Below are 12,398 nucleotides of genomic sequence, written 5' to 3'. Positions count from 1 at the left end.
TAACATCTCCCACCCCCCCCCCCCCCCCTATGCAATGAAGGAGTTAAATAGCACCTACGACTGTAATACGAAAATGTTGACATGCAGTTTCATACTGAAGTCTACTACACACTAGACGGAAATGCTTCACCTTTAACACAATTTCTGAAACTAGTTTTGAACCCTTTGTGGTTTAGCACAAAGTTCCACTAGCAAAACGAGCACACATAATGAATACATTGCTCACAAGTGTTAATTGGACACTATGTGTGCTACTTTTGCCCAGTGTAGAACTATGTACTGCGCGTGTTACAAAGTGTTCAAAACTTGTTACAGAAGGGGAACATTCTCTTTAGAGTGTAGAATGACTTTTCCCTCCTTGCTTGACCCCCATGGAATAAACTGAGAGATTGTCGGCCAATGGCATTGACTTAGAGGCTCATTTTAAAGTCCGAGGGGTAGGCTATAGCTTGCTTCCTGAGGGTGGAACCCTAAGTTTTATATCTGGTTTCTAGTTTTTTTGGGTTTTTTTTGCAAAACTGACGAAACTATGTCTGTCTCAGCGGCTGTGTCCGGCGCCGTTATCTGCATGGATTATAGTGCTCGGAATGTTTACATCACAAGGTTTGTTTGTTTGTTTGCTTAACGCCCAGCCGACCACGAAGGGCCATATCAGGGCGGTGCTGCTTTGACATATAACGTGCGCCACACACAAGACAGAAGTCGCAGCACAGGCTTCATGTCTCACCCAGTCACATTATTCTGACACCGGACCAACCAGTCCTAGCACTACCCCCATAATGCCAGACGCCAGGCGGAGCAGCCACTAGATTGCCAATTTTAAAGTCTTAGGTATGACCCGGCCGGGGTTTGAACCCACGACCTCCCGATCACAGGGCGGACGCCTTACCACTAGGCCAACCGTGCCGGTCACATCACAAGGTCTTTGGTCCAATATATGAATATATGAAAAAGGTCCCCTTTGACCATGACCCCTTTCTATTTGGCCAGGACTCTTGCATTGTAAGCACTGTCAAGCAGCCACGACCCTGACCCCATTGCACTTCATCATGACACTTTTGCATTTGTAGCACTGTTTAGCAGTCAAAGAGCAACCAACCCTTTTCTGGCACATTCTGGGCGGTATGGTCATTTCATGTTACGCAGTGAGGGGTCCCCTGTGTTCACCTGCCACCGCGGATCCAGTTACCTCCCCCTTTCTATCAATTACGGCCCTTTGTAATCACAATTTGTGTTGTGCCAAGGGAGCTTTGTTTGCGTTGCCTGTGATTTCTCTCCCTGGGAGTCGCGCAGTAGGGAAATGCAGCAGACAGATCGGAGTAGTCGTAATGGCTGGCGACAGGTTGGCAAGAAGAACTGGGGCCTGGACCTACGATGTCGTCTGAGAGTCCTACGATGTTTACAAATTTAAAAAAAATGTCAAGGGCATGGCTACTTTTGGGTAAAACCATCTAGTGAAGTTTTATATAGATTGATGCTAAACAGCGTTACACAGGGCTTGTTTAAAAGGTGACAGTCAAAAAAAATTCTTAAAGCGCGCGCGAGTGTGTAAGCTAGCTAAGCTACGGAAAGGTAAGGTCATTACATATAGTCCTGTAAGTTTTCCCACATAGACAGTTGCGCTGGTCGGTGCTTGGGCAAGCGAGCTGCCATGTGCACTAGAGCTATACACCCGTTCTTTCTGTTTCTTTTTATTCGAGTGTTCCCGTTTTCCAGCCTTGGGGTCTTTGTCGCGTGCACAGGGGCGTGATCGGACACTGAAGAAAGTCCGCTCAAAGTTGACTCTGGATCTAAATCCCTGGCCGAACACGTATTTGAACCTTCACTGAAGTCTACGCGCTACCGACTGACCGAACAGACATGCCCCACCCTGTGTGTGGATGAGTGTGTGTGTGTGGGGGGTGAGTTTGCGCGCGCGTTTGTGTGTGTGAGTGTGTTGGTGTTTGTGTGTGTATGTGAGTGCTTATGTGCGTGCGTGTGTTTCTGCGTGCATGTGTGCGTGCTTTAGCACGTGTGTGTGTGTGTGTGTGTGTGTGTGTGTGTGTGTGTGTGTGTGTGTGTGTGTGTGTGTGTGTGTGTGTGTGTGTGCGATTTTAATCACGACAGCGTGGAACCAAGGCAGTATTCAGGTGATCTAAAACTGTTAACATCGTAGTGTGTCCGCTTATCTTTGCCTGATTTGGATTCAATGGCTGACACTGTTACACTGGGGGGTGTGTGTGTGTGTGTGTGTGTGTGTGTGTGTGTGTGTGTGTGTGTGTGTGTGTGTGTGTGTGTGTGTGTGTGTTTCGTGCGTGCGTGCGTGATTGTGTGTGTGCGTGCGTGCGTTTTGTGTATGCTTGCGTGCTTGTGTGTGTGTGTGTGTGTGTGTGTGTGTTTGATATCAGGCCTGCCATCATCTGTGTGTGTGTGTTTCTGTGTGCACGTGCAAATGGAACAAAATGAACGTATCGGTGAGACATTCAGCCAGTGTCGAAGCGTCAGCTGTTGAGGCCCGAGTTGATTTTAAATCCTGTTCCTTTTTGATCAAAGTGAAACTCACGACACAATTTATCTGCAAAAGGACAGTTATAATTTTAATGCACTGCTGGTTAAATTACATGAGACAACAGTGCGCCATATTTATTTCGGCTTTCTTCGTTGAAAATATGTTTGGGTTCAAACAAAGACCTCAAACTTAAAAAGTGGGCAGTTATTTCCAGGATTTCCAACAAAGATCAGAAACTGTCGGTGTAGTATGGATGCTTTTAAAGGTAAGTTACTAATGGTCTGAGTTTATGTCTATTGAGGAAATAAATGTTCTCGTTGCTGGTGCGCTTGTGTGCATTAACCGGTAAAAGCTTGCTTGTCTTGCTGGTTTGCATGCTCTGTGTGTGTGTGTGTGTGTGTGTGTGTGTGTGTGTGTGTGTGTGTGTGTGTGTGTGTGGTGTGTGTGTGTGTGTGTGTGTGTGTGTGAGTGTGTGTGTGTGTGTGTGTGTGTGAAAGTGGTCTTGGTCTAAAAAAAAAAAAAGGACATTTAGCCTGCGTGTATTTCCAAAAAGTGTTTTGGAAAATAAACGAAAAATAATCGTGTGTGTGTGTTTGTCTGTCTGTCTGACTGACTGCCAGCCCGTCCATCCGATCGTCCGTCTTCGTCCTCGTCTGCGTGTATATTCTTGTTTCTGCTGTAATATTTGGCGGCTTTTTCTTCTTGTCGTTTCCCGTTTACAATGTTGGTCTTGATGTATTCTGTTTGCGTGTCTATCTATATTCGTGTATACTCTGTATTGCCGCTTTTTTCTAATTCGTCCGAATTTGTTTTCCACCGAATGATCGAGCAACTTACAATTGCCCCCTTCCCCTCCCCCCCCCCCCCCCCCCTCCCCCGCCACCGGCCCTATCCCGTTAACAGGAACAGGGAAGACTGTATAATGATATTACAGTTCACGTAATTAGCAACGTCGAAGTGGGTATTGTTAAAAGGCAAAGATCTTTTCGTGAAAAAAGTCATGTTCGCTATCTCAGACTTGCTCAGAATTATCCATGGCACAAGAACGTCCCTCCCATTGATAAAATAGAATTTAAACAAATAAAAACATGGTTGCGTCCTGTGCAGTATACCCGGCAAAAGAAACGCAACTCATTCGCGCCCACAGTTGCAAGTGATTTTTCGTCATTTTGAAATTGTCGTAACATATGAACCAGATAAGGTACATCAAAAAGGAAGACAGATTCGTGGAGTATATTGTACTGGCTGTACGTAGTGCATGTTATTTAATCGTTTTCGTGTTTTACCTTTTCATAAACTGTGTTATACAGGGTAGGGGTCAAGCGAGTCGTGATTGCAGGCGAACGTGTCACTTTGACATGCTACAAAATTCGTAAACATGCTTATTTTACAACCAGGTAAAGACAGTTGTGGAGGAAATTCATCTCTCAACATGATCATTTAATTGGAATTATTCGCCAAACCGTAACATAATTACAAAAATGAACATAAAATCACTTAGACGGTGTTAAAAAGGGTTGTTTGGGAAAACGCTCCTTCGCTCGGAATCGACGTTATGATTTGTTGGCTCACGTAAGTGTAGCCTATGCGATGGTAAACTCTCTCTGTCTGTCTGTGCGTGCGTGCGTATGTATGTATGTATGTATGTGTGTATGTCTGTGGTAGAAACTTTAACATTTTTGGCTAAACACCGAAATACTCATTTCACGTGGTTAATTTTCAAGCACCATCTTCAAATTATTGAAGCAATGATCAACATTGTGTCGGCATGTGTGTAGTTAAAGCGTGTATCCAAAGAAAACGGGTGGTGGGGGGTTTTGAAGGGGTACAAGCAGTTGACTGGTTTGTGTCGTGTTTGGCATGCAGACGGCAAGTCAGGTGTCAAGATCAGGTCAGGGGTCGCGCGAAGGATTGTGGTCCAGTTCTCACCTCGCCGATTCGCCGGGGAAGACGATTTCATGTTGTTCGGTTTCTAAGCTCCAGAAAAGTAAATAAAGAAGACACCAAAGGGAGATTTCCTACAATTTGATCTGCACAGCGTGTTTCCAATGTCCACGCGAGGAAGAGCTGTCGAAAGCGCGGCAGTCAGTGTCGATCTTGCAGCCGTATCCCGGTAAGTTCAGAGACAGATCTAGTGTCTCCCACTCTCATAACGTGTCACCTACTGTTAATCCGTTTTGTTTTAATTTCTTTTTATTTCAGCAGACACGGATGTCAAACACAGTGCTAGGCAGTCACCTCTAGTGAAATGAGTTGATCTAAAGTGCCTGTAATGTTTGGATGTCTTTGCTCGTGGTTCGATTTATGTGAATTTCAAGACTTGCAGTAGAGTCTCAAGTTAAGTTTACTCTGCCCGAAAAAAACTGTCCACCATTTACTTGAACATGCAGATATAAGGAAACAGAATGAATCTGTTCTCAAAGTCAAAATGATCACGATTTTTTCCTCAGATTCAAAACATGCACTGTCATGGTTTTGTCTGTACAATTTAGTAAGTCTTAAGTACTTTGCAACAACTTCCTTGAACGTGAAAGACAGTTTTTGAATGCTAGATCTGTATCGCGTTTCATTCCAGACTTGATCCTCTCTTTGATTGTAGATCTACTGTTTGCTGTTTACGCACTATCATATGATTCGCTATGTAACGTTTGGTAAGCTTACCTTGCAACAGCTTTCTTGTCTTTGTTGGCATTTCTGGCTGTGTTGACCGTCAGAATTATTTTAAGAACCAGGCTGCTGCAGTCGACATGTTTCGCATATTGTAGGGTCACCATGCTGCATAGGTAAAGTGGCTTGTATTTATAACCTGACTATTCTGTGTGTGTTACGGAGTGAGTGAGTTTGTGTTATGTTACTGTTTGTTGATTTCTTACGGGAGCCTTGAAGGCTTCGCCTCTTGTTTTAAAATCAGATGATTTTTGTGACCAAGCGTCTGTTCTACACGAACATATATAATTAGAGGTGGTTTTTTTTTGTTTTTTTTTTTACCAATGACCTGTTAGCGTTGTGATTTGTAAGAAAGTACTATGAAGCCTAACGCATAAGTCCCCCCTCCCTTAACACATTCTTACACACTCATAAAAACAAATGCACACACAGACACATAGATACACACTCACACATAAATAAACAGACAAACGAACAAACAAAGTCCCTAAGATGCGCAGGTCCGCTTCGCAGTGCTGAAATAGACGCCCACTGTCACTTTGAAGATCGCTGTCCCAAACTGCGATAGTGTTACGCTTTGACGAATAATTCTAATGAAATGATCATGTTGAGAAACGAATTTCCTCCACATTTGTCCTGACCTGGTTGAAACATAAGCATTTTTACGAATTTTGTAGCGTGCCACAGTGATTTGCCTGGAGGAGCTTATCCCAAAACAACCCTTTGTAACACCGTTAAAGTGATTTATGTTCATTTTTCTAAGTATTGTGTGTGTGTATGTGTGCGTGGATGTGCGTGTGCGTGCGTGCGTGTGTTTTTCACTGCTGTGGGAACCAAATCGAAGAATATTCTCATAAAAACACTGAGTTGTTTTCATTCAAAAAGATAATGTGGTGTTTTATATTTTGACTGGAGAAATCAGGAGAAACTGTCATCCATTCTGTAAGTAAATCCTCGTTCAAGCTTCAAAACCATTTAGCGTAGGTAACCTTTATTGAGCTTTAAAGTAAAGTTCGTTTCGGCCGGATCGAAAAAAGCTGCCGATCTCTCGTGCTGAACTGAATAAACAAAATCAAACGAGACATTTCAGGGTATTAGCGTGTGTTAATCCGTGATTTGTACAAATGTAAAAACATTTTACAAATTACGTCGAACCTAAAACCGCGATTTGTAAAAATGTAAAAATATTGCACTCCACAAAGTAATACATGCCTTTTATTATTATTAATATTTGTTGTTTAGAGCCTCTATGCTGGGTTGTGGGGGGTGGTTTGTGCCCGATAGATAAAATATTACGATTTTTAGCATAACAAAGAAAACAAATCCGAATTTCCCAGCGATGGGACTATAAAGTCATTAACAAAATGAAACAAATCTAATAGATGCATTGACTGTGCGGTAGCGCGACTCTGTTGCTGCTAGCTTTCCACTGGGAGGAAGCGACCCGAATTTCCCAGCGATGGGACAATAAAGTAATGTGAAAAAATCTAATAGATCCCTTGACTTTGGGGTAGCGCGACTGTGTTGCTGCTAACTTTCCACTGGGAGAAAGCGACCCGAATTTCCCAGCGATGGGACAATAAAGTAATGAGAGAACAAAAAAGAAAAATATTTAATAGATTCCCTGACTTTATGGTAACACGACTATGTTGCTGGTAGCTTTTCACTGGAAGGAAACAACCTGAATTTCCCAGCGATGGGACAATAAAGTAATGAAAAAAAATTAAAAAAATAAAAAATCTGATAGATCCCTGGACTTTCGAGATGCCAACAAAATATCGAGCGCAATTACGTGATTTGTAAAACATTTTTACAAATCACGGGTCAACAGCGTGCAGCACTGATAGTGTAAGAGCTCAAAACTGTAGCTTTAAAAAAAAAGAACTTGATCAACCTTGCCTGTTAGAAGCAATTTTATTTGATGTATGGCTTCAGATAACATTTTAGAAGACACCCAGAGGGGATGTCACATTTCTGACTTTTTAGTAACCAAGATGGCGGCTAATTCAAAATGGCGGCCAACCCTGAAGTCGGGCACATAACATGGTCAAGTAGCATATCATTTTAAAGGTATTTTTGAGAGGAATATATATTTGACATCAGAAATGGTGCGAACATACTACTGTTTATGTTAAAAGCATTTTAGTGTGGTCAATGCTTTTACGGCCAGGCATTTTTCAACTCATATATATGACTGGGAGCAAGCAAATTACTTTCAACAAATTGAATATTGAAAAAGATATGAAGATATAATGATCAGATTCATTAGACATTGATTCGATGAATGTTCTGTTTCACTTTTGAAATATATACGAAAATACAGATTCCTAACTTCAGCTCTCATACATTGAAAAAAGTAAAACAGCAACCACAAAGGTACAATCGTGACTAAGAATTCAAACTTGCCCTTTGCCACATTGTTGCATGCAGATTTGTTTCTACCGTTAACTACCTTGTAAGCGTCCAGTAGCAAGCAAACGCCCAACCATACTTCGTGTCAACATGTATAGGATATAATACCTTTTAACCACCCCCATCCCTTCCACGCCACCCCCCACACACACACACACACACACAAAGGTACAAAATACCAGTTTCTTAAAGATGTTAACCTCTTCGCAAAATACTGAGATATAATTCCAGTGAATAATGACAATATGCTGCGATGAGGTCATACCGTTGAGTTCATTCTTTTGCAACTGCAGTCTGGATAGTCATGCCAAAAGTGGACGAAGAAATGACAGATTCATCTAGTACGTGTTTAAGAGGTCGACCTAGGTTGATTTAAAGAGATCAAATGAACGGATTTTTTTTTTAATACGCAGTGTTTGACACGTATCTCACCACCATCACCCACCCCCACCCCTTCTCTCTCTCCAGGATTTTGCTAGATGGCTTTGATCAGGACACATGAACTAACTACAATTATAATAATTTAGTGTGTGCAAGTTTGTGACTTTTGTTTAGACACACGTGCTGCTGGTCGTAACGCTGGATATACGAAGCAGATCTTGAGTTATCATTTTCATTCGTGATATGAGCATTTGTTTAAAACTATGACCCAAAGTGATTGTTGTGGTTAGTTTTCATGTTCCATTCTGGCGAGGCAACTTGCATACACACGAACGTGTCTGTGTCACAGAGAAAGGTACACGGAGAGTGTAGTCATTTTTGCACAGCAACAATCGTACTAGCATTATCATACCAAGTGATAAAATACCGCTATTTCTCATGAGTGACAGATTTTGAGTTATCATTTTCATTTGTGATATGAGCATTTGTTTAAAACTATGACGCAAAGTGATTGTTGTGGTTAGTTTTCATGTTCCATTCTGGCGAGGCAACTTGCATACACACGAACGTGTCTGTGTCACAGAGAAAGGTACACGGAGAGTATAGTCATTCTTGCACAGCAACAATCCCACTAGCATTCTCATACCAAGTGATCAAATACCGCTATTTCTCATGAGGAATAAATTCAGTACAGAGGATTTAAGTGCCACTGCAGATTAAGATCAGTGGGCGGCACCAATATTTTTTTTCGGATTTCTCTCTCTCTCTCTCTCACAAAGCAATGAAACTTTCAGTGAAATAAGGTTTCTGCAGTATTCTTTGCACAGGCACAATGTTGCACATGCCAAAGCGAGACGTGTGCATCTGCAAGGCATGTTTCATTTGAAGAACACCCAGTTCCATGCCAGCAGCAGAAGCAGGTTCCGAGGTGAGAAGTGTGTGTTGAAGGAAAATAGTGTCAGGTTCTGATCTTCTTAACTCCCAACCACTCTCCTGAAACGGTGGAATATATTCGAGTGTTTCACTTCTCTTCCAGATCAATGTACATCAACCAGAATAAAAACAAAAGATTCCCCATGTGCTGTAGTTCACGTGATCACATTCTGCCAAGTATTGGAGCATCTCAGCAAATGAAGAGAGAAACAAAAGCCAGTCACTGTCTCGAAGTGATCGTGTGAAGCGCAGAAGAACAAACACCAGTTGCATGTAGGTTCTCCAGAACTGACATTTTATGCGGAAAACTGGCAAACAAGAGCCCATAGAGCTTTCAAAGTGAGTTTGTCGGCATTGTTTGTGGGAGCTGTCAAGTCATGAAGATTTCATGTACCGCCTAATCACCTTCAAAAAGTGTATGTGCAAATGAAAGACCCCCATCTTTCGAACTTTTCCGTTTGCGTTGCCATAATTGCAGCATTTTGGCCTCGCAGTTCAGATGCTTATCAAACGCCTTTAAATAGTTTTGTCATTGCTTGACATTTCTTGATCACTGTCCAAATGGTGTCAAAGACAGGGGCTGGAGCCTTGTAATGAGCGGACATGGGCCAACTGAATACTCACCTCCCTGGAACTTTTTCTCAATGTGGCTGCTGTCTCAGGCAAGTCAGCAACTGCACACTATGATATAATGTCTTATCATCAGGGTTGTTCAACTCATGTCAACGTTTTCATAAAATGTTATATCATAGATTCAGATTCATTCACTGATGAAATAATTATGCGTCCCCTGGTCTGCCGATATTTTCTCAAATGGACTTTGTTGGCGTTTACGCAGTTATGCCAAATTTGTGTTGATACTGAAGGACGAATAGCACACTTTATGCCAGACGAGCTTCTTATCTTCTTCTTCTTCTTCTGCGTTCGTGGTCTGAAACTCCCACGTACACTCGTGTTTTTGCACGAGTGGATTTTCACGTGTAGCCTATGACCCCGCCATTTAGGCAGCCATACGCCGCTTTCGGAGGAAGCATGCTGGGTATTTTTGTGTTTCTATAAGCCACATAACTCTGACATGAATACAAGATCTTTCCACACGAAGGGGGGTAAGGTACCAGCAGGTCTGCACATAAGTTGACCTGGGAGATCGGAAAAATCTCCACCTTAACTCACCATGCGCGGCCGGGATTCGAACCCACGACCTACCGCTTTGGTGGCCGGCGTCTTACCACAAACCCAGCTTTAATGCCCGTCTAGAGCTAGATGAGCTGATCTTTTTAATAAATAACGCTTTATTTTCTGATTTCAAATGCTTTTGGGATGTATGGTCATTATTCTGTAGCCTTTCTACAATGTTGTCAGTAACGTTGCGCAGGGAATCCTACGTTACCGTTCTCAGCAGATTGCTATTTTGCTTGTTTTCCGCAAATCCTGGCAACAATTGTTGAGTCTGAGTCAATTCAAGAAGCTTTCTCAAGACTTATAGATGGTTACATGTTGCTGAATTTCACAATGTCAAGAGTCTTGAAACCAACTGTTAAGATTGAAAGGATTAAAGACATACGGAATATGCAAAATAACTTAAAAATGTCAAATATCGCCTTTTCCATTTGTCCAACAAAAATAAAACATTTGTCAACGCCTTTATCACATCAATAAACATAGGAACAGACACTAAATGTACCCACAAACACCAACTATGAGCGAAAATGTGTGAAAATTCCTGTTTCAATGTCCGCCATTTTGTTTTCAATATGGCGGCCAAAATATTAGTGTAAGGTGACATCCCCTCTAGAGATGTTCACGGACATCTAATTGAAGCATCCAGATGGGATGTCAGCTTCTAACAAGCAAGGTTGACCAAGTTCACCATTTCCGACTGGAGCTATCTTTCTATGACAGCACCAGGGATTTAAGACTGAATGTTAGTCGAGAGCAGTAACTGAAGAGTCAATCTCTCTCGAAAGCAGTTATACTGGGCGGCAGCAACCCATGTTTGTTCTGCGATTGCATTGTTTGATGTGCGGCTATCCTACACCGCTCAAATAAAACCAGATTTCCCTTTTAGCAGAGTCAGTCCCTCGCCGCCGCAGAGTACCGTTGGTGATAAGGTGGCAACGGCAGCAAAGGCGCCCGATCGAATACTGCAATTTTAATGTTGTTTGTCATTCTTCGCATGCTAACAAAAGCGCAATACGTTCCGTTTTATAGTCATCGTGCTACCCTCAAGAGAGATTTGTGCATGCTTGTTCTGCGCGCTGTAACATTGTCTTTTTCTATCACAATATCATTCACAATGATACTTTTCACTTTAGAATGTATGATTTCATTTTAATGTCAATACTTCCTTGTCCCATCGCTGGGAAATTCGAGTCGGTTCCTCCAAGTGGAAAGCTTGCAGCTCCAGTGTCGCTACCAATGTATGTGCGTGTTTAGCTGTACTCGGCCACCTGCATTTACGGCAGAAAGACCGAGGTCGTTTACGAGCCACAGGGGTGACACGAATGTGAGGCATAAATTCTGTCTCTGAACCTGCCCATAAAGTTGACCCGTGTCCATCCCGGCATGAATGCTATAATACAGGAGGACTCTTATATCTGTGTGATGATGTTTTATAGACCAATGTGTGACCCATTGATATGAGTGTGATTGCACGTTAAATAATAAAATGTTGTAGTATTTTGATTGTACAGCCCTTTGAGCAGGGTTAAACCATGGATACATGCGCTATATGAATATTATTCATTATTATTATTATTTCTTATATTTGAAAGGATAAAACTTCTTGCATTTTTTGGTATTCATATATATATTACTTGTGTGTGTGTGTGTGTGTGTGTGTGTGTGTGTGTGTGTGTGTGTGTGTGTGTGTGTGTGTGTGTGTGTGTTTGTTAGTGTTTGGGTACCTGTGTGTGTGTGTGTGTGTGTGTGTGTGTGTGTGTGTGTGTGTGTGTGTGTGTGTGTGTGTGTGTGTGTGCAGGGTGGATTACATCATTTTTAGGGGGGTTTCCAATTTGTTTTTGTTTAGTGACAATTCGTCGACGCGAAGCGATTAGTTGAGGGCGTGAAGCGTTCGAACCTCCTAGGGGGGTCCGGGGGCATGCCCCCCCCCCCCCCCGAACATTTTTGATAAAAACAAGGAAAATGGAGCAAATCGGTGCATTTTGAGCCAAGAAACTTCCCCTAATACAACTTCCAAAAATTAAATTTAAGAAGACAAATTTAGATCAAAACAAGGACAATTGACCGATCTGGTGTAACCTGAGCCAACAAATTACCCAACTAGGCCTACTTTCTGAAATCGCCACTTACAAAAGAAAAGCCGGCTCCTGGAGGGGTCCGGGGGCATGCCCCCCCCCCCCAAAAAAAAATGATATAAAATCAAGGAAAATGGAGCAATCTGGTGCAATCTGAACCATAAGTTTTTCTTTATTTTCAAAAAAGTTTTCTTCTCTTTTCTTAATATTTTTTTTAGGCTGGGGGGGGGGGGGGGTTGGTGATCCGGAAACCCCGGAAA

This window comes from Littorina saxatilis, linkage group LG12 (assembly GCF_037325665.1).
Source record: "Littorina saxatilis isolate snail1 linkage group LG12, US_GU_Lsax_2.0, whole genome shotgun sequence".
Lineage (NCBI taxonomy): Eukaryota > Metazoa > Mollusca > Gastropoda > Littorinimorpha > Littorinidae > Littorina > Littorina saxatilis.
The sequence above is the reverse complement of the archived record's forward strand: the minus strand, read 5'-3'. Positions refer to the sequence as shown.